General features: G+C 40.7%; 1 long non-coding RNA gene across 2 annotated transcripts in view; it reads right to left on the bottom strand.

Moving 5' to 3' along the window:
• Positions 1-19,084, bottom strand: part of LOC112129014 (uncharacterized) — a 51,133-nt gene extending 32,049 nt beyond the window's left edge. For both annotated transcript variants that reach the window (XR_002911430.3, XR_010140833.1), the window contains exon 1: positions 225-19,084. This is a non-coding gene — a long non-coding RNA (uncharacterized LOC112129014). The remainder of the gene's footprint in view (positions 1-224) is intronic.
• Positions 19,085-22,820: the final 3,736 nt, after the last annotated feature.

Genomic DNA, 22,820 nt, shown 5'->3' with positions numbered 1-22,820 from the left:
CACTCAATCTCGGTCCATTACTCTTGCCAAGGTCAGTATCGAATATTCTTGAAATTTTCACTTGTAGAATGAATAGATGTTTTGTAAGGATTATCTATTCAGGCAGAAAAAAAGGGGGGAGGGGAAGAACACAAGAAACAATTAGCTATTCAACTGGTACTGAGCAAATTCCAAGTACGGAATCCTTTGTTTGTTTTTATCCTGTTTTTGTTTTTCTTACCTACCTTGGGACTCCAGTCCACGAGAAGAAATACATCTTGTGAGATTTTTGTACAGCCTTTCTACAAACCTCCGTAGAGAAGGAGACGTTGTTGTCAGTTTTGGCTTCCTTTTGCAGTCAGGGACTGGGACCCAGAGTTATCTATTTGCATTTCAACACCCTTCTTTTGTTTTCGGTCCCACAAGAGGCTCAACCAGTTCAAAAGCAGGTAAGGCAGTTAGATCATCATAATGACCCTAGAAAACTCAAAGGAGAAAACTTTTGCAAACAATGTGGTTATTTTAGCATAAAACTACTACTTATTTCATCAGTCAAGCCTACAGAGCTCAAGCTAGACTATCTTGTTAAAAATTTACCTTAGATTGTTCTTAATTCTCTCTGTGCCCTAGAGAGAGAAGAATGATGGTGGAAAGCAGGGTTAGAGAACAGAGAGGAGAGTTCTGCATCCAGAATCTCTTCTGAATAAACAAATATCACTAAAATATCCAAATATTCATAGGAATTTACAGGTCACATTATTGCATTTGATTCTGAGAGCAACAGCCTCTGTCATTTCTGCTGACGGAGCATTCCTATATAGCTCTAACAAAATTAAGAGAAAAGAATGCTTTCTAGGTGGAGAGAGTTGGAGAGGACGGGTAAAGGTGCAGCCATCCCAGTGTCTGAAGGACACTCAGACAACAAATGCTGCTGGTGTATAATTCCTGTCACACCCACTCAGATGACTACATGGTCAAGATTCCAGAATGTGATCCTGAGGACAGCTTTCTAAGCATTTAATATTCCAAGAGGCATCGGCAGATAAAAATGTGCAGAGTTGCAAATTTTTAATAGAAAATCCCCCAGGGTCTATGTTGAAGGTCAGTGTTTGGGAAAAGGCTATATTATAATGGGGCTATGGAGTCACAGATTAGAGATGGAAGGGATCATAAGGTTCATTTCCTCAAGGTCCGTGGTTACACAGCTGGTTTGTGACAGGCTATGAGCTGTAGGGTAGCTCTCTGGGCGCTCAATCTCATGCTCTTGAGCTTTTGGTTACCAAACCTGCTTAGATGAGATCCACAGTGAGGTTATATTGTAAAAATTCTGAGACTTGGCAAGTCAGCCTATAATGAAGATATATATGCATAGACTTCAAAGGACTGACCTTGTCATCACCTACAATAGCTCTGCCGGAAAGATTACTGATTCAGGCATTCAGCTTTTGGATAAGCATCTTTCCTTCCAACTTGCATGACAACAACTCCAACTGCTCTTAGAAATAATGGGGCCTCCAGTCTATTGATCCCTCTGCTTTCTCCCAATTCATTAGCCTTCAGCTGTTTTCACTTTCCTTCTTACTCAATTTCTATTCCATGGTCTGTTATTACTATATCCTTTTCGCCAATCCCTTAAACTCCCTTCCTCTCTGTTTTTTCTACAAACCTATCTAGGAAAACGACAGCCCTCATTGAACCCCGCCATCTCCTTTCTCTGCTTGCACGCAATAGTCAAACTCTGCTGGAGGTGATCAAAAGCGTAGATAGGTTCATCACCACCAACTTCTTATGGGCCCTCAATACTAACAACTACATTTTTGTTTTATTTTTAAGAAATGGAGTCTTGCTCTGTCGCTTAGGCTGGAGTGCAGTGGCATAAACACAGCTCACTGCAGCCTCCATCTCCCGGGCTCAAGAGATCCTCCTGCCTCAGGATCCCAAGTAGCTGGGACTATAGGCACAAGCAATCATGCCCTGCTCTAACAACTGTGTTACGTTTCTTTTTTCAACTTATTTTCCAAGAATTATTTGAAACTTTCTCCATCACCCGCAAGCTTCCAGTACACCCATCTCTCTCTCTTTACTCCTTCATCTTCTGCTTAGATGAGGACTCTCTAAATCTTTTTCCACCCAGATCCCTGCTTTCCCTCCTGCTTCAAGGTGAATGAGACCCCTCCTCCACAAGGGAAATCCCTTCTCTTTGGCCTTGCATTCTCTTCTCTCATCATCACCTACAACCTTTTTGTCATTTTTTTTCTCATATCACATCATTTTCATCAGAAGAGCCTATTGGTTCTGCCTTCAAAATATATCCAAAATCCAATAATTTCTCATCATCATCACTCCTACCCCCTCATCGAAGACATGGTCATCTCTCATCTAGACTATTAATGGTCTCTCAACTTTCACCATTGCCCCCTTACAGTCTATTCTCAACAGTGATCTTTTGAAATCATAAGTCAGAGCATGTTCCTCCTCTGCTTAAAACCCTCCAATGGCTTTCTGTTTACTCAGAGTAAAAGCTGAAGTCCCTACAAAGACCTTTAATACCCTACCAGCACTGTCCAGTAGAACTTTTTGTGGCAATGGAAATGATCTACATCTCACTGTCCAATACAGTAGCCACTAGCTACATGTGGCTACTGTGCATTTGAAATGTGGCTAGTACAATTGATAAAATGAATTTTTAATTTTAAAAATTTTAATTAATTTACATTTAAGTAGCCACTTGTGGCCAGAGGCCACCATATTGGAACGCTCAGCTCTACAAGATCTATTCCCCATCCACCCTATCCATCTCTTGCCTGAGCCTATAAAAGCCCACATCACACTATAAAAACTCCTTTGAAGTCAGATGATGTCACTCCTCTGCTTAAAAATCTCTATACTTTCCCATTTTACTCAAAAGCCAAAGAAAGTCCTTATCTTGATTTACAAGGCCTCATATGATCTGGCCACCTTACCCATCTCTCTGACCTCAGCCTCTAGCTTAATCTCTTCCTTGTTGACTCCACTCCAGGCACAACATTGCCCTCCTTAGTGGAACACATCAAGTATGCTATTGCCTCAGGGCCTTTGCTCATGCTGTTTTCACTGCCTGGAACAATCTTTTTCCCAATATTCACATGACAAACTCAGAGCTCCTTCACTTCCTTAGTAAGTACTCTGCTACAAGTGTCTTCTGATGAGAGGCTGATCTGACCTTACTTGATCTGAAAGTCCTATCCAAAACAATTCCCTCCCACTTGATCACTCTCTATCTCCATACTCTGTTTGTTGTTGTTGTTTTTAAGTAGAGACGTGGTCTCACCACGTTGCCCAGGCTGGTCTTGAACTCCTAGGCTCAAGTGATCCTCTTCTATAGGCAGCTACAAAGATATGCATTAAAGTGACCACATAGCTTCATTATAAATCTCTTTACTGACTCTATGCCTTCATAGGGAAAAATGAGAATAACTACTTTTTTAACAGACTAAATGAAAATTAATTTCAGAGAGTTTATAGAAAATGGCCAGGTGCAGTGCCTCACGCCGGTAATCCCAGCACTTTGGGAAGCTGAGGCAGGCAGATCACTTCAGGTCAGGAGTTTGAGTCCAGCCTGGCCAATATGGTGAAACCCCGTCTCTACTAAAAACACAAAATTTAGCTGGGCATGGTGGCATACACCTGTAATCCCAGCTACTCAGGAGACTTAGGCAGGAGAATCACTTGAACCCGGGAGTCAGAGGTTGCATGAGCCAAGATCGCGCCACTGCACTCCAGCTTGGGCAACAGAATGAGACTGCCTCAAAAAAAAATAAAAATACAAAATACAAAAAGAAAATGAATGCTATTCCCACTTTCATTTTTACTCCTCCCCTAACTGGCCTAAGTTTTTCTTACCAAATTGCCATTAGATTTTCAAAATGCTATGCTAAATAAAATACTGTTGGCCTTCATGTTTGAAAATGATGTTGCTGAGAGTGCTATTTTTTAAGCTAGAATTTTTACAGTCAGCAAATAAAGTAATGGTCGGTAAATTCAAGACCAGTTCCACAGAATGGATTGACTTCCTCTTAACCTGCTGGGCAAGAGTGAATGCTATTTTTTTTTTTCTATGTTTAACATATTCATGAGGAGCAGGGATGGAGTAAGTACATTCAAGCCACAGGTAGTCAAAATAATTTTTTGCCATTGGTTTTAATTATATATGCCATGATATCTTCTGGTAGAAATGACAAACTATAAACATAGGTTTGTGTTTCACATCCTATTCTTTTCCATTGTTGCCTGACAGAGCCCCAATGAATAGGGAAATTACGTCCTTGGCTACAAAAATGGGCATGCAATTAGAATCATCCAACGGACAAAGAAACTAAAAAATTTTAGGGATTTTGGCACTCCTGTTTCCGATATCTTTGCTTCTTAGAGGGAAAAAACTCAAGTCAAGCAATTTGCTGCAAAGCACAGACACTGTGACACATTCAGCAAGGACCAAGGTGTCCTAATTTCCCTGCAATCAGTGTGTTTTCTTTTCTTTTCTTTTCTTTTTTTTTTGAGATGGAGTCTTGCTTGCTCTGTCACCCAGGCTGGAGTGCAATGGCATGTCTCGGCTCACTGCAAGCTCCGCCTCCTGGGTTCAAGCGATTCTCCTGCCTCAGCCTCCCGAGTAGCTGGGATTACAGGTGGATACCATGACGCCTGGCTAATTTTTGTAATTTTAGTACAGACAGGGTTTCACCATGTTACCCAGGCTGGTCTTGAACTCCCAACCTCAGGTGATCTGCCTGCCTCAGCCTCCCAAAGTGCTGGGATTACAGGCATGAGCCACTGCACCCGGCCCAGTGTGTTTTCTTTGAAAACCAATGATTATCCTCCAATTGGTCTGGAAGAGAGAGAGCATCTCCACAGAAAACCTGCATATAACTCTTCTGGCACTGTTCACAGTTAAGAATTGCAAATTACTTTACAAAATTACTTCTCTCAAAATACCCAGACACCTGGCCACAGACTGCCAACCTAATACTAAAATAGGCAACTTGATCAGCTCACGCTGTGACTTTAACCATTCAGCTGCATTTGACCACAGCGACAGATATCTTTGCCAGAAGAAATATGAAAAACTCTGGGAGCTGATTGCAAAACTGGGATTGGTCCAAACTTTTCCAAAGTGATGGCTCTGTTGTCTGGAATGTCTCACAGCCAGGACATTTTTCTCAACACGTCAGCTCTATATAATGAAAGCAATAAGAAGAAAATCAGATGTGCACAGAGCTTTTCTCTCTCTGCCTAATATGGGAATAATAATTAACTGTCCAAAAATGTAAGCACTGGCTCATGGCTGATGATTCACCTTTAAAGTTGTGCAAAGAAAAAGGCCAAACCTTTTGCAAAGCATGTATCAGTCATAAAAATGTCTACTCCCTTTGACACAGTAATCTTATTGCTGGAAACTGATCCTAAGAAATGATCCAAAAGAAAAGACATTCACTACAAAATATGAATCAACCTAAATGCCCAATAATCAGAAAAATGTTAGTTATAGTACATCTTTCTAATGAAATACTATATTATAATTAAAAATGAATTATGAAGACTGTCACAATATACAGAAAATAGAGGATGATATTAAATTGAAAAGCAGAATACAGATGATATATGTGCATTATGAATGTAACCATGTTCAAATATATTTGCACAGAGGAAAAATGGAACAGCAGTATTATGGGTGTTTTTTTATCTTTTTAACATTTTGTAACGTTGATCTGCTGTTTTATATGTAGAGAGAGACAGGGTCTCACTCTGTTGCCCAGGCTGGAGTGCAGTGGTGCAATTATAGTTCATTGCAGTCTCGAACACCTGGGCTCAAGCAATTCTCTCGCCTCAGCCTCCTCAGTAGCTAGGACTACAGGTGCCAGCCATTGTGCCAGGCTTGTTTTAATCTTTTTTAAAGTTATGTACAATATTTCATATTCCTTTCTATACAATAAACCAGCACATAAATAATTTTTAAATTATCTAAAATAGCTAGCTCATTTCAAATATTTGTCCTTTAAAAATTAGGAGCAGGACACTTGCCCAACATTTGACAACCAGCAGAATATCCATGCCAGTTTTGCTTCAACCCCTCTGACCACTCCGAAGTCAACCTAGATTCACCTAAGCCCAGAATATAGTCAGATCAGAAAGGCATATGGCTCTGCCCCTGAAAAACTCTTGGCTCAGTCCCTCCCCTAAAGAAACCAGCCACCTGGCCATGGGGATCTGGGTCCCAAGCCTCTGCTACTATTTCCAGGGAAGACCTGGTTTGTGAAAACCTCTGGGTCTACCTCCTGCAGCCACCCTTGTGCTCTGGAAGGCAAGTAAGCCATTTCAATACAGACTTTGGATCCTGGACCCAAAGGTAGAAAAATACACAGCTATGAGGCCTTTGTTTTGATGTTTGTTTCTCAAAAATGGATTTTTTCACACCCAGTACATGTGGGGAGCAGCTGTTTTGTACACAACCCTAGCTCTCCACAGAAAGATGAAGAGGTGGGGGTGCCCCACTTGCTTCTGGTCTGCTACCAAGAAGAGTTAATCATCTCCCCAGATAGTGCAGGGAATGAGTTTTAACCTTGAATATACAGGCTTTGCGCTCACAGATATTGGTCATTAATGTTTATGCATGAAAGGAGACAGTTTTTGTTTGGTATACAGAGCATTAAAAAGGAAAAAGGAACTACTAATTTCTACAGGTTTCATTGTCTTGAGATCAAATGTTCATAGCAACTCAGAAATCTGTCTAGAGAAATGTAGCTATTGCTAAGCTAATGCTTAGTAAACTCAAATAGACCCCATTTTTATTATTGATATATATGAATTATATTGTTTCAAATGCATGCCTTTATCAATAATTCTTCAAAGGGAAAAATTTTAATTTTACAGAATCTTTTTTTTTAATCTATCAAGCTTTTTCTAAACCATCATACCTATGTTGCTCAAAAATTGTTGAGACCCGGGGTCAAGGAGACATTCACATTGGCTTTCAACAGAAAATGTGCTTCTCTACACTAAAATGGCCACTTAAGCAAGACTGTGGAAATGATTTATCTCACAATGTTTAAAGTTGGATCCTCACTCCAGCTATGTCATGACTGCACAATCAGTCAGAGACAAGTAGTTACACGCTCCTAAATAAAGAAGAGCACACTAATGGCCAAAAGAGTTGCGCATCTAACATACTAAAATTACCTTAATAAAAGTTAAATTACCCACATCCAAAAGAATACAAAAATCACTCGCAATAATAATGTTTAAGTGTTAAGAACTGCAGAACATAAAATAGATCTATTTACGTCACATAAATGTTATCTTCGCAAATTGGTGTTAGGTTAAGCAGTGATATTAGCAGTATATAAGTCAGAAAGTAAGAAAGTAGTATATAAGTCAGAAAGTAGCAGTATATGAGTCAGAAAGAAAAAGAAAAGGAATCAAGCAGTATAACCAGAGGCTATCACATGAGAGCATAGATTGCTGTTTATTGTTCACTGTAGTATCCCCAGGACCTGGTAAGTTCTGAATAAATATTTGTTGAATGAATGAATGTATGAATAAAGGAACAGAGCTCATCAAAACAAAAACGCAATTTGTGTTGTAGAATTATAGGCCCATGCATACTTGCTTTAACAAGTCAGAAGAGACTTCCCAAAAGTAACATGTTTGCTACTGACTATAATTAAAAATTGGGAGTTAAAATTTATGTATGGACCCTACATTAAAATATGGTCAAGATTTTTTTTTTTTTTTTTTTTTTTTTTTTTTTTTGAGACAGAGTCTCACTCTGTTGCCCAGGCTGGAGTGCAGTGGCTCGCTCAACTCACTGCAACCTCCGCCTCCCCGGTTCAAGCGATTCTGCCTCAGGCTCCCAAATAGCTGGGAATACAGGCATGCACCACTACGTCCGGCTAATTTTTGTATTTTTTTAGAGACAGGGTTTCACCATGTTGGTCAGGCTGGTCTCGAACTCCTGACCTCGTGATCCACCCGCCTTGGCCTCCCAAAGTGTTGGGATTACAGGCGTGAGCCACCATGCCCGGCTGGCCGAGATATTAATAGAAGCAATTGGAACCATCCTAAAAGACCCTTCAGAGACTGTCTCTATAGAGTCAATCATGTTACAGTTTCAGAAGTTTCTTGGTCAAATTGACTAAAAGACCCTTCAGAGACTGTCTCTGTAGAGTCAGTCATGTTACAGTTTCAGAAGTTTCTTGGTCAAATTGACTAACAGGTTTTGAGCACCCTCATTCCACCTGAATCTTTCCTAATTCACCATTTCAATTATGTATACTAAATGGGCTCAGAGCCTGCTTCTAGGAGCATTAGAAAATGAGACACAGTCCAAGATGTGTTTTAACTCTTCCTGGAGCAGCAATCTAAAGTGCACCTACCTCCATTCTACCTCCAGCTCATTATCCTGTGTCCTTACTTTGTAGTGCTTAGCACAATCTAGTTATCTTGTTTGTTTGCTATTTTCTGTCTGCCTACTCCCACTAGAATGTTATTTCCAGGAGAGCAAGAACTTTGACTATCTTAGTTTATCACTGTATTCCAGCACCTGACACAGTGCCTGGTACCCCATACTCAAATTTTTAGGAATGAATGAACAAGTAAATGAGTGACTAGGATCTAAGGATGATGTAAATAGTTTATTGCTGGCTAGAGGAAAGTATAAGAAAAATGTTCTCAGACTTCTACTCTAGGCTGCTATATGACAACATATAATTCTATTTTTAAATAAGATTTGGTAAAAGGCTTTCTAAGCAATTGATATATTATCCTTGGATGAATGATCCAAGTCCTCCCATTCCAATTAGATTCTTTTTTTTTTTTTTTTTTTGGCAGTCTTGCTCTGTCACCCAGGCTGGAGTGCAGTGGTGCAATCTCAGCTCACTGCAACTTCCACCTCCTAGGGTTCAAGCGATTCTCCTGCCTCAGCCTCCCAAGTAGCTGGGATTACAGGCATGCGCCACCACGCCCAGCTAATTTGTGTATTTTTAGTAGAGACAGGGTTTCATCATGTTGGCCAGGCTGGTCTCTAGCTCCTGACCTCAGGTGATCCACCCGCCTTGGCCTCCCAAAGTGCTGGGATTACAGGTGTGAGCCACTGCACCTGACCCCAGATAGATTCTAAGACAGATTCTGACAGTTCAAAGTTCAAACTGCTCTCGAAATATAAGAGTATATTTCTAAAAATAACTAAAAAAAATTAAAAACTTCAAGATTCTAACTACAGCACCATCTCTTAATCCATTCACTTTAACAATTAACTCTTAAGTTTCATGTCATACTTCTTAATTTTCACAGTATAAAAATATTCAATTCACTAATTCAACAGTGAATATGTAGAAATTTAAAGACATTTTAATTTCTTCATTTTGCCTTAATGTAGCAACTTTAATATACTCTATTTTTTTTCTTATATCTAGATTCTCAGGAAAAGATTTTACTTAACAGGGCCTTCTTTCATCAGCAATAAGTATGAAATTAGATCTAGACCCCTTTAACTTTACTCCTGGTTCAATTCTAGCTTAACTAATTGCAGTACATTTGCTTTGCATTCCCTGAAATATTACATGGTTTTACAACAGTCAGGTTCTTTGGGTGCATCACATCTATGGCAAGAATCTACTTTGACTAATCTTGGGGATAAAAGATTGTGTTGATATTTATCCACACAATTTGTTGAATACGGGACCCCCAAAACCTAAATGAATACATACTAGATCAATCTCTTTTCAATATATTCAGACATAGTACACACTGATATTTCATAGTATTTCCATGGTAATTCAAAGCCTAGCTAATTTAGGCTAACAAAGTTTCAGTGTTCAATTTCAGCTGTTTACTTACTTTGGCCACCTTCTCCAAAAACTAGATTCAATATAATAGATAAGATTTTTGCCCACACCAATAATCCCTCCAAAACCAGATATAGCAAGATGTATTAACTCAGTTGGTTTTGTTTTTGCACAAATATTACAGCAACATTACTGGAGATTAATATTTAAGAAAAAAGAAAATCACTCATAATGCCATTGTACTAAATCAAACACTTCATCTCTATGCATACATGAACATAATTTTATCAATCAATCTATTGATCTATCTATCTATCTATCTATCTATCTAATCTGTCTATTTATTTATTGAGAGAGGATCTTGCTCTGTTGCCCAGACTGGAGGGTAGTGGTGCAGTCACAGCTACACTGCAGCCTCAACCTCCTGGGCTCAGCCTCCTGAGCAGCTGGGACCACAGGTGCGTGTACCACCACATTTGGCTTTTTTTTTTTTTTTTTTTTGGTAGAGACGGGGTCTCCTTGTGTTGCCCAGGCTGGTCTCTTAAGTGATCCTCCCGCCTTGGTCTCCCAAAGTGCCACAGCACCTGGCCCTGAACATTATTTTAGTTTAGTTGCTTGAGATGGAGTCTCACTTTGTCACCTAGGCTGGAATGCAGTGGCGTGATCTCAAATCACTGCAACCTCCACTTCCCGGGTTTAAACCATTCTCCTGCCTCAGCCTCCCAAGTAGCTGGGATTACAGGCACGCACCACCACGCCTGGCTACTTTTTGTATTTTTAGTAGAGACGGGGTTTCGCCATGTTGGCCAGGCTGGTCTGGAAGTCCTGACCTCAAGTGATCTACCTGCCTCGGCCTCCCAAAGTGCTGGGATTATAGGCGTGAGCCACCGCACCTGGCCTGAACATAATTTTAAATTGCATTCATAGTAAACATGACCTTTGGAGTTTTGTTCTTTTTGTTATATATTTCCATGTTTCTAGATACTTAATATTTATAATTTCCAGTGGCTACATATGAAATCTGATAAAATGCCATGATTTCTTTCATACTCCTTTTGTGGGACCATAGGCATTTCTCTTTTGTTTTGCAGGAGATGATCATAAATAACACTTTGGTATATCTCACTAGGTTCTAAAACAAATTCTTTTTTTTGTTTGTTTTTCTTTTGAGACGGAGTCTCGCTCTGTAGCCCAGGCTGGAGTGCAGTGGCATGATCTCAGCTCACTGCAAGCTCCGCCTCCCCGGTTCACACCATACTCCTGCCTCAACCTTCCTAGCAGCTGGGACTACAGGCGCACGCCGCCACACCCGGCTAATTTTTTGTATTTTTAGTAGAGACTGGGTTTCACCGTGTTAGCCAGGATGGTCTCGATCTCCTGACCTTGTGATCTACCTGCCTCTGCCTCCCAAAGTGCTGGGATTATAGGCGTGAGCCACCGTGCCCGGCCTTAAAACAAATTCTTAAACTGGTATTACCAAGTCAAAGAATGAGCATTTTCACATCTTGATTAAATTTTAACCCAGATTTAAACGTGTGTTTTCAGAGGTATGAGTAATATGAGTATTCCAGGAAATATAAAAATAAGTATTAAAATGCTGTGGGTTTTGTTTATATTTAAAAAAAAAAAAAAAAAAAAAAAAAGCACTAAAGAGATAAGAGAGAAGCCACATCCAATTACTGGTAGGTCCTGCCCTGGACATTGTGGGAAGTTGTAGCTCCCTGTGACAGTGAAAGTTCAGATGTCTCACCAAAGCATCTTAGTTTTTCTTTGCACTATTTCAGAATAATTATTCATAAATTATCTAAATACATGTTCTTTTCAGAAACCAGATTTAAGGATGCTAGGTACACATTCTGATAGCCAGGACCTCAACCATTTTGTTCACCACTGTTACACAAGGACCTCAAACAGAGCCAAGCAGGTATTAGGTACCATTTGTTAATGAATCTGTTTAATGAGTGCTATAAAGACTGAGGGAAGTTTGAACTCACTACACATGTGTAACCTGGGAAGAATTGCTTCTTTACTACTCATGGTATCTTAAACTTACTGATCTACATGCTATTTGACAAATCACTTGGTCAGAAGCCATTTCACAGATGGAAAATAACTGCAGAGCATTAGGTACTGGGCCCCACTAGGGAAGGTGGGATTCAAATCCTAACTCCTTTCTGAGGTCCCACCATTCTTGCCACACTGACTTCATAATGTCTGTCCCTCACAGACTAGCACCCTGTAGACATCGACATTCTTTGCTGATTTTTTGTTTGTTTGTTTCTGGAGTGCAGTGGCGCTATCTTGGCTCACTACAGCCTCCTCCTCCCCGGTTCAAGCTATTCTCATGCCTCAGCCTCCCAAGCAGCTGGGATTACAGGCGCACACCACCACACCTGGCTAATTTTTGTATTTTTAGTAGAAATGGGGTTTCACCATGTTGGCCAGGCTGGTCTCGAACTCCTGACCTCAGGTGATCTACCCTCCTCGGCCTCCCAAAGTGCTGGGATTACAGACATGAGCCACCATGCCCAGCCCTTGCTGATGTTTTGTATTTTTCTATTTCTTTACTTTTTACATATACATATGTCACTGCAGACAAATTATTATAGAAAATATAGCTAAGACTTAAAACTAAACACCACAATCCTATTCCCCAGATATAATAATACATTGTTAACCCTTCCAGACTTTCTCCTGTGCCTTTTTTTTTTTTTTTTTTTTTTAGACAGAGTTTCGTTTTTGTTGCCTAGGCTGGAGTGCAATGGCTCAGTCTTAGCTCACTGCAACCTCTGCCTCCCGGGTTCAAGTGATTCTCCTGCCTCAGTCTCCTGAATAGCTGGGATTACAGGTGCCCACACCACCCTAATGTTTGTATTTTTAGAAGAGACGGGATTTCACCATGTTGGCCAGGCTGGTCTCGAACCCCTGACCTCAGGTAATCTGCCCTCCTCGGCCTCCCAAAGTGTGGGGATTACAGGCACGAGCCACCATGCCTGGCCTCCTACACATATATTTTTATAAAAAGAGAAAAGGGGACTGGCACAGCGGCTCCTGCCTATAATTCCAACACTTTCGAATGCCAAGGCAGTTAGATCACTTGAGCTCAGAAGTTTGAGATCAGCCTGGGTAACAGTGAGATCTCATTTCTACCAAAAATGAAAAAATAAAAAATTAGCTGGGATGGTGGCGTATGCCTGTAGTCTTAGCTACTCAGGAGGCTGAGGTGGGAGGATTGCTTGGGCCTGGGAATTTAAGGCTGCAGTGAGCTATAATCCTGCCACTGCACTCCAGCCTACAGAGCAAGACCCTGTCTTAAAAAAAAAAAAAAAAGTATATGCACAGGGAAAGCAAACAGGAAATACAACAAAATGTTAATTAAATGGTTGACTGAGTGCTGGATATTTTTTCTTTTTTTGTATCTTCCAACTTCTTAACAATAAAAAACATGGTACACAAAAGAAACATAAAAATGTAGCAGTCACTGAACTTTGTTTTGCTAAGTACAGTAAAAATGCTACTAAAGCTTAAGTATTGGAGTTTTATCTTCAGCATGTTAGCTTATACTATACTGTTAGTGAAAACTGTTAATCAAGAGGACTACAGCTTTTTTTTTTTTTTTTGGATGAAGTCTCGCTCTATCACCCAGGCTGGAGTGCAGTGGCATGATCTTGGCTCACTGCAACCTCCACCTCCCATGTTCAAGCACTCCTCCTGCCTCAGCCTCCCGAGTAGCTAGGATTACAGGCATGCGCCACCACACCTGGCTAATTTTTGTATTTTTGGTAGAGACGGGGTTTCACCATGTTAGCCAGGCTGGTCTAGAATTCCCGACCTCGTGATCCGCCCGCCTCAGCCTCCCAAGGTGCTGAAATTACAGGCATGAGCCACCACACCCAGCCCAAAATGACTGTAACTTAAAATATTTTTGCTTCTAAATGTTGTCCCATAGTTTCTGGATAGTTCATGAAAATGTTAAAAATTTGCCTTTCTTTAGGATAATTTACATTAGCTTTTAACAGCACAGTAACTTTGAGATTGAAGGCCTACCTCAGCATGCGTAACAATAAAATATGTTTCCCTCAAATAAAGACAATTAAAAGTGACAGAAGACAGATAAAAGCAAAATAAATTAGTCATTTATTTCATCATTTCATCACCTGTGCAACTATCTGACATTTGTAAACAGAGTAAGAAAAAGGAGATGGGACAGAGAGGCCTTTTGAATTGTTTGTTTATTCATTCAAAAATAGCAAGAACTGGCCGGGTGTGGTGGCTCACGCCTGTAATCCCAGCACTTTGGGAGGCCAAGGCGGGAGGATCACGAAGTCAAGAGATTAAGACTAACCTGGCCAACATGGTGAAACCCCGTTTCTGCTAAAAATACAAAAATTAGCTGGGCGTAGTGGCACACGCCTGTAGCCCCAGTTACTCGGGAGGCTGAGACAGGAGAATCGCTTGAATCCAGGAGGCAGAGGTTCCAGTGAGCCAAGATCACACCATTGCACTCTAACCTAGTGACCCAGCAGGACTCCGTCTCAAAAAAAAAACAACTAGAGTCACAAACGTTTTTTCCCTTTCCCCTCTAGAAGGGACAAAATCAGAACAGACATGTATAAGCCCCTTCTCATTAAGAGGAAGTGATCCTCTCCATCTTATAGAACAGTGTTTTTCAAGTTATAAATTTATTTTTAGTGAGTCCCATCCAGCACTTTAAGAAAAATGAAATAGAATAAAATGTATCAAAGAGCAATAATTTTAAAAACAATATTTTGTGTGAAACTTTACATCAATTCATGATTTATATTATAGGTGATATAAATGTATTTTTTATCATGGAGTCACAGAAAAAATCTTAAAGCTTCTATTCTAACGTAATGAAAATGAAATAAAAAACTATTCTCCCCCATCTCCAATCAAAAATTAAATCCCCAAGTCAAGTATTCCTGGGAAGTATGGAAAAATAATTTGCAATTTAAGAAGTCTATGGTTACGCCGTAACTCAATCTAAAACCTTCTAAAGTTTTGAGTTATTCAAAATCATATGAAAAATGTTGGCACTACAGCCACCTTAATTACTGGTCGATTTCTTAACACTTAGTTTACTTGTTATAACATAATTATACAGCCTGTTACGACCGCACACTCCTAAATTCTCTGTGCTTCCACTCTCCTGGCCACACTCCTCTTTTACATTTAAAGCCTTCCCTTGCATCCTGGGGAACTCATTTTCCATAATTAAACACTCTTGCAACCTCAATCTCCTGGCATTAACTTGAAACTCCCTCTCCCCACAGTTCTCTCAAGAGAAGGCTGTTTTCTCATGCATTTAACAAATATTAAGTACCTTCCAGGTACCAGGCAATGTGGAAACACCACGTATATAGCAACAAATGCAATGTCCTGAGGTGGCACTGGGCTGGTCTTCTTGCAGGAACAGAGAGGAAACCCATGTGAGTAGGAGAGTAGCATGCAATCTGAGAAAAGTGAACAGGAGAGTGGCTCTGCAGGCCTCATAGAAAGTTTGCATTTTACTCTAAGAGTAGTAGGAAGACACTGAAGCAGGCTGAAGTTTAAAACAGCAGAGTGGTATTGCATGAATGATTCTAGAGGAAAATGGATTGTATGGGGACAAAAATGAAAATAGGGAGAAGAGCTGAGAAGTTAAAACAGTCGTAGAACAAGAGATAATGGTGGTTTGGACCTGAGTAGTGACAGTGGAAATTAAGAAAACAGAATGGAAATATTTTCTAGATGACAACCATAGAATTTGCCAATAGACTGAAATGTGGAGAATTTAAAAAGTCTAGAGTTTGGGGCTAGGTGGGGTCAGTGTCCTTCCCATCCCACATACCTCCTTTCTTTTATCCTCTTGTAAAACTAGTTTTTTTGTTTGTTTGTTTGTTTGTTTTGAGACAGTCTTACTCTGTTGCCCAGGCTGGAGTGCAGTGCTCCATCTCCTGGGTTCATGCCATTCTCCTGCCTCAGCTTCCTGAGTAGCTGGGACTACAGGCGCCTGCCACCACACCCAGCTAATTTTTTGTATTTCTAGTAGAGACGGAGTTTCACCGTGTTAGCCAGGATAGTCTCGATCTCCCGATCTCATGATCCACCTGCCTCGGCCTCCCAAAATGCTGGGATTACAGGGGTGAACCACCGCGCCCGGCCTTGTAAAACTACTTTTTTTAAGCCTCATGGCATTTGGCTATACCCCTCTCCACCACTTCTCTTGGCTGACATCCATTTACTGCCTGGCCATTTCCTAAGAACACTAGAAATGGGCTCCTCTCCTCCCCACATCCTGCCATTTTTCTGAATATCCTCAAGATTTAAGTAGACCAGCCATCCATCATCACTCTGCTCCTAATTTTCTTGACCACCCTATCTCCAGCTTTATCCTGCCCTGTACCACTTCAGTCATATCTCTCACAGGTGCACCCTAGACCTTGTCAGGGTCCAACCTGCTCTATCACTGAAATGAAATCTGACATTCCACTTTGAATGCAACTTTTCTCCTTGTAGCTTCCTCATCTATTCCCACCAGAGTTGTTTTCTAAATCTCTCAGGACTTTCCTTTTCCCCTGTCCTGTCCCCTCTATCTAGCTTAGATTCCACCCCTGTATTCAACACTCCATTTCCCACTGTTGTCCTGTCCCGCTGCCTGGCAAATCCATTCCAATTGGCACTGCTGACTATACAGTCATGGCCACTCTCAACTTGGCACTTGTTTTCTCTATGCTTATTCATTGCCTGCCTAACTCCTTCTCATCTTTTAAGTCTCAGTGATTCCTAAACTAGAATAAATTTCCAACTATACACATTCACAGCATCCTTACTTCTTTCTCATTATACTCTGCTTCTGGCCCTTCTTTGTCATGAACTCTAATTAAGCTCCTTGAGGGAAGGGCTATATCTGATTCTTGACGCTATTCAGTAGCTAGTAATGCCTGGCACTCAATAAATACTGTTAAGGGAGTGATGTCGTATTTTAAAAGCTGAAACATTAAAAGTGGAGTTTTTTTTGTTGTTGTTGTTGTTTTTCTTTTGAGACTGAGTCTCGCTCTGTCACCCAGGCTGGAGTGCAGTGGTGCGATCTCAGCTCACTGCAAGCTCCACCTCCGGGGTTCACGCCATTCTCCTGCCTCAGCCTCCCGAGTAGCTGGGACTACAGGAGCCCGACACCACGCCTGTCTAATCTTTTGTATTTTTAGTAGAGATGGGGTTTCACTGTGTTAGCCAGGATGATCTCAATCTCCAGACCTCGTGATCCACCCGCCTCGGCCTCCCAAAGTGTTGGGATTACAGGCGTGAGCCACCACACCTGGCCAACAAATTTTTATTTAAAAGGGCTAACACTGAAAATTACTCTTAAAAATTTATGCCAGTGCTTAATTTAGAATTTAAGAAGCAGAAAACCTGCTGGAAAACACTGATTAGTATACATCAACATGTTAAAATGTGAGGTGTCAACAATGAAGCAAATCTGTTACATATATTCTTATACAAATTTTTTTTTTTGCTAAAAATCACCAAATGTACTAGTCAAGTTTAATCCTTAAAAATAAAAAAGTATGAGTTACATCTTAATGAGGTAATAACAAAGTATGTGCTTGCATTTAGAAGTGTCTGTACTCAAATTGTGTTTTTATTTGACTTAAAATTTAAGTCAAATCCCAAATACAAGCAACAAATTTTGTTTTCCTTTCTACTTATTATTTAGAAAAGGTTAAATGGGCTAACTAAACAATGAGAAGAAAACAGTCATTAGAGTACAAACACTAGCAGTAGAAAATCATGAGGCAATTTTGTTAAGAAAAATTTCAAAATATTTTCAAATTCTCTTTGATTTCTTAGTTCATTCTGTAGGCAAGTCCTGTGTTAAACTACTTCAGAAAATGTTCCTTAATCAGATATGATTTTAAGATATAGTTAATATGCCTTGTTAATATGTAAACACTAGAGTTGTTTATTCTTCAATCTATTGTTATATTTTAAATTTTTTCTCTAAAGTATTCTAAGAACAGAACAAATCAAACTGCATGGTATATAAACCACCCTGACTCCATTATAGAATGTCTATTTCTGATAAAATTGTATTTCCTTTTATCTACTTATTAATACATATTAAGCAAGAATAATGCTATGACAAGAAGAGTCAAGTGTTTCAATAAATTGTTATGTTTTGGGGAAACAAAATGAGGAAGGTGGTAATAGTAATTTCCTTATATTCATCTTTCCATTGGAAACTATAACAATAATCTGATCACAGAAATATAAAATAATCTACCTTTTGATATTATAAAATTTGCATTCTGCAAAACACCCCAACTTTCCCAGTATGCAAATTCCAAACATTAGCATTACAAACTATACTTATTGAAAACTGCAAACAGCTGAGCCAATAGCATCAACACTGCCTAACTGAGGAATCACAAATAGGACATGAGAAGATTCCATAAAAAAAAACAATGAGTAAAAATAGAAAACCTTCACTCCTAGACATTCAGTTAGCCCAGTTCTGCCAGTCGCCCTCTTTTATGTAACACAGGCAGGTTAGGATTCCTTGGGCTATAGGTCTTTACCTATCACAGGGTATTTTCCTGTTCTCCACTCAGCAGTCCTGAGAATGAGGCAGGCAAGTATTTTTTATATCCACTTTATGTTTATGAAAGAGGTGGCCAAGAAAGGTTTAGCAGTTTCTTCAGAATCATGTAGCTCCAAAGTCCTGGAGTCAGGACTAGAACTTAAACTGTGGGACCCCTGGGCTTGAGCTCTTTCGAGACCATGACGCTGAAACTTGGTGCCAGGCTGGATCTTGAACACAGTAGGAAGCCTCAGGGATCTCAAACCAATCCTACATTTGCATTCTAGCTCTATGATTTCCAGTGCTTCTCTGGTGGAATTTTCCTAGCCCAATTTGTTCATCTGTAAAATGAGATTAATATTACCCAGCCTTTCAATTTGTCAGAATCAAATGAGGCAAAGCCCAAAAACACTCTGACGAAGTAGGTGTTCAACAAATGATAATACACAATTCCCACAAGCAGCCTGTGGAACTTTCATAAGCAATGCCAGGTTCCTCAGGAATTATGTTTTATATGTTAGTACATTCATTCCCATATTATAGGGCATACAACAATCAGGGGGCTCTGTTTATGCAGCTCCAAAACCCAGCATTCCAATCAATGGACTAGAGTTTCAACTTACATATAAACCACTTTTAACAATGTAACAGGGCTCCTCCCTCCTCCGCCTTTACCAGTTCCCACATCAGTGGGAACTTTACCAGTTCCCACATCAGTGGGAACTTTACCAGTTCCCACTGATGTGAAGCAGTAATTGTTACTCATTCACTCTGCCACAGTTGTATGCCACATAAAGGTGTTACTCAGATAATGAATACAAAATAAGACCTGTCTTTCAGGAAGTCAGGGAGATTTCTTTTTCTTTCAAGACAGGGTCTCACTTTGTCCCCCAGGCTGGAGTGCAGTGACACAATCTCAGCTAACTGCAACCTCTGACTCCCAGGCTCAAGCGATCCTCCCACCTCTGCCTCTGGAGTAGCTAGGACCACAGGCGCGCAACACCACACCTGGTTAATTTTTGTATTTTTTGTAGAGACGGGGTTTTGCCATGTTGCCCAGGCTAGTCTCGAACTCCTGGGCTCAAGAGATCCACCCGCCTCAGCCTCCCAAAGTGCTAGGATTACAGGCATGAGCCACGGCACCTGGCTGAGATTTTTTTTTTTTTTTTTGAAACAGAGTCTGGTTCTGTCACCCAGGCTGTAGTGCAGGGGCGCAATCTCGGCTCACTGCAACCTCTGCCTGCCAGGTTCAAGCGATTCTCCCGCCTCAGCCTCCTGAGTAGCTGGGACTACAGGTGCCTGCCACCATGACCAGCTAATTTTTGCATTTTTTATAGAGGCAGGGTTCCACCATGTTGGCCAGGCTGGTCTTGAACTCCTGACCTTCGATGATCCACCCACCTTGGCCTCCCAAAGTACTGAGATTACAGGTGTGTGCCTGGCCGAGATTTCTATTTTAAAGAAAAGAGAGTGCAGTGTCTCACGTCTGTAATCCCAGCACTTTGGGAGGCTGAGGCAGGAGGCTCACTTGAGGCCATGAGTTCGAGACCAGCTTGGTCAACATGGTGGAACACTGTCTCTACTAAAAATATAAAAATTAGCCAGGTGTGGTGGTGCACATCTGTAATCCCATCTACTTGGAAGGCTGAGGTGGGAGAATCGCTTGAATCTGGGAGGTGGAGGTTACAGTGTGCCAAGATCATGTCACTGCATTCCAGCCTGGGTGACAGAGACTCCACCTCAAAAAAAAAAAAAAAAAAAAAAGAATACTGGAACAAAAGAGGGATTTGATGATTAGATACCCCTACCTCAACTATTATTTATTTAGAGATGGGGTCTCACTATGTTGCCCAGGTTGGAGTACAGTGGCTATTCATACAGGTGCAATTATAGTGCCTCAAACTCCTGGACTCAAGGAGTGTTCCCATCTCAGCCTCCAGAGTAGCTGAGACTACAGGTGTGTGCCACATCTGGCTGCTTGACTAATTTAATTTTTAAATGTGAACTATAAATATGAAATTAACATAACTAAGGAGTTTTAGTTAACTGCAAATAGATTTGTCCTCATGAAGGAAATTAGGCTGATCTCAAACCCTAAATACCATGTAATAATCCTAAATCTGTCATCATAATTAAGCCAGAAATTATCCAGTATATACCAGGTTTATTAGAGATTTGAGTAAAACCTACTGTTGCTTCTAACACTCCATTAGTGAATTTTTTTTTTTTTTTTTTTGAGACAGAGTCTCACTCTGTCACCCAGGTTGGAGTGCAGTGGCGCGATATCAGCTCACTGCAACCTCCGCCTCCCAGGTTCAGGCAATTCCCTGCCTCAGCCTCCCGAGTAGCTGGGATTACAGGCGCCCACCACCACGCCCGGCTAATTTTTGTATTTTTTTTAGTAGAGACGGGGTTTCACCATCTTGGCCAGGCTGGTCTTGAACTCCTGACCCTGTGATCCACCTGCCTCGGTCTCCCAAAGCACTGAGATTACAGGCGTGAGCCACCACACCCAGCCTCCATTAGTGAATTTTAACTTAGAATTTAAGAAGCAGTAAATTCCTTAAATTAATGTAGTTGTCAGATAAAAGAATAAAAAATAAAACAGTGGGAATCCAGCAAGCTTAAATAATTGATCAGATAGGCACAGTAAGTTTTTTTTAAAAAAGCTTCTCACTAAAAATTGCCCATCTTTAATCACACCTAGCCTTGTATTTATTTCTTAAAGAGTGACTGGTCAGGTTACCTAAATATTCCAAAAGAGAGACCTCTATGTGTCCCCCAACTATTTCAACAGTGGCATATCTTTTAAAGCAGAGTTTCCCCACCTCAGCATTACTGACATTCTAGGCTGCATAATTCTTTGTTTGTTCCTAAAAACAGAGGTTTTATTGCATTTGGTCCACAGTTGGTATTTTACCTCATTTCATGGTGCAGGGCCCTTGGGTGGGGGTCCTTGTGCAGTACACTTGGTGGGGTCTGTGGCTGGGGGAGACAGAGCAGTATAGCTGGTCAGGCCCAGGAGGGTAGGAGGGATGGGGCTCCTTAAAACCTGATAAGCTGCATAATTCCTTGTGATGAGGGGCTGTTCTGGGCATTGTGGAATGGCTAGCAACATCCTTGGTCTCTCCCCATTAGATGCCAGTAGCACACAGTCTGGTTCCAAGTTGTGACAACAAAAATGTCTCCAGATACTGCTCAATGTCCCCTGGGAGCAAAACTGCCCCCAGCTGAGAACCACTGATTTAGTTATTCGTGTGGTGTCTTTATCCCTACAAGACCCTTGTTAAAGTGCACATGCATTCCCTGGAACGGTTACATACTGATCTGTTACGAGCCCTTGCTCCATGTGATGGGTGCTTACAAGCACCACTTTACAGATGAGGAAGTTCAGCTTCAGGAAAATGAAGTAACTTTACTTGTATTCAATGCCAAAGCCAAGATTTTAAATTAGGTCTAACTATAAAACTTTCTACATGGGTCTTTCTGTAAGGCCACAAGACTTCTGAATAAAGAAGGCATAATGTAGTACTAGTTAAAAAAAAAAAAAAAAAAAAAAACCCCACAAGATTTGAAATCACTAAGGGGTTTCACCAATTTTACCGGTGGTACATTAGGCAAGAGCAGATCTCTTCCCTTCCTGAGCCTGTTCTTCACCAGTGACATGAAAATACTCTCATTTATAGCACACAAGGGACTTGTGAACTATGACATACAACAGTAATTATAGGCCAGACACAGTGGCTCACACCTATAATCCCAGCACTTTGGGAGGCTGAGGCTGGCGGATCACCTTAGGTCAGGAGTTTGAGCCCAGACTGGCCAACATGATGAAACTCCGTCTCTACTAAAAATACAAAAATTAGCTGGGCGTGGTAGCACGCACATGTAATCCCAGCTACTCTGGAGGCTGAGGCATGAAAATCGCTTGAACCTGGGAGGCGCAGGTTGCAGTGAGCCTAGATTGTGCCACTGCACTGCACTCCAGCCTGGGTGACAAAGAAAGACTCCATCTCAAAAAAAAAAAAAAAAAATGTAATGATAACAAATTTTTAAAAATACTCATGGTTGGATATCAGCACCCTAAAATCTCCTCCCCCAGATTCACTTTCCTATGTCCTTTGTGTCTTTGCTCTAACATTACCCCTTCCAGGACTTCCCTATCTGAATAAGCACACATCTCGCTATCATTTTCTGGTCCCTTTTTCTTCCTAGCATTTAACCCTAACCCACATTATATGATGTATTTGTTCACCCAGCTCCTCCATTAGAATTTAAGGACACTCCATTTTGTTCTTTTCGCCTTTGTTACCTAGACTAATGCTGGCACATAATGGGCACCCAGGTATTTGCTCAGTGGATTAGTTTTTATAAAACTAAACCAGTGAATTTTGAATTAGGGTCCTATGGGAAGTGAATGGATTTTGACGAGAGAGGAGAAA

Source organism: Pongo abelii, chromosome 1, assembly GCF_028885655.2.
Source record: "Pongo abelii isolate AG06213 chromosome 1, NHGRI_mPonAbe1-v2.0_pri, whole genome shotgun sequence".
Taxonomy (NCBI): domain Eukaryota; kingdom Metazoa; phylum Chordata; class Mammalia; order Primates; family Hominidae; genus Pongo; species Pongo abelii.
Note: the sequence above shows the minus strand (reverse complement) of the source record. Positions and strands in the feature narration are given on the sequence as shown.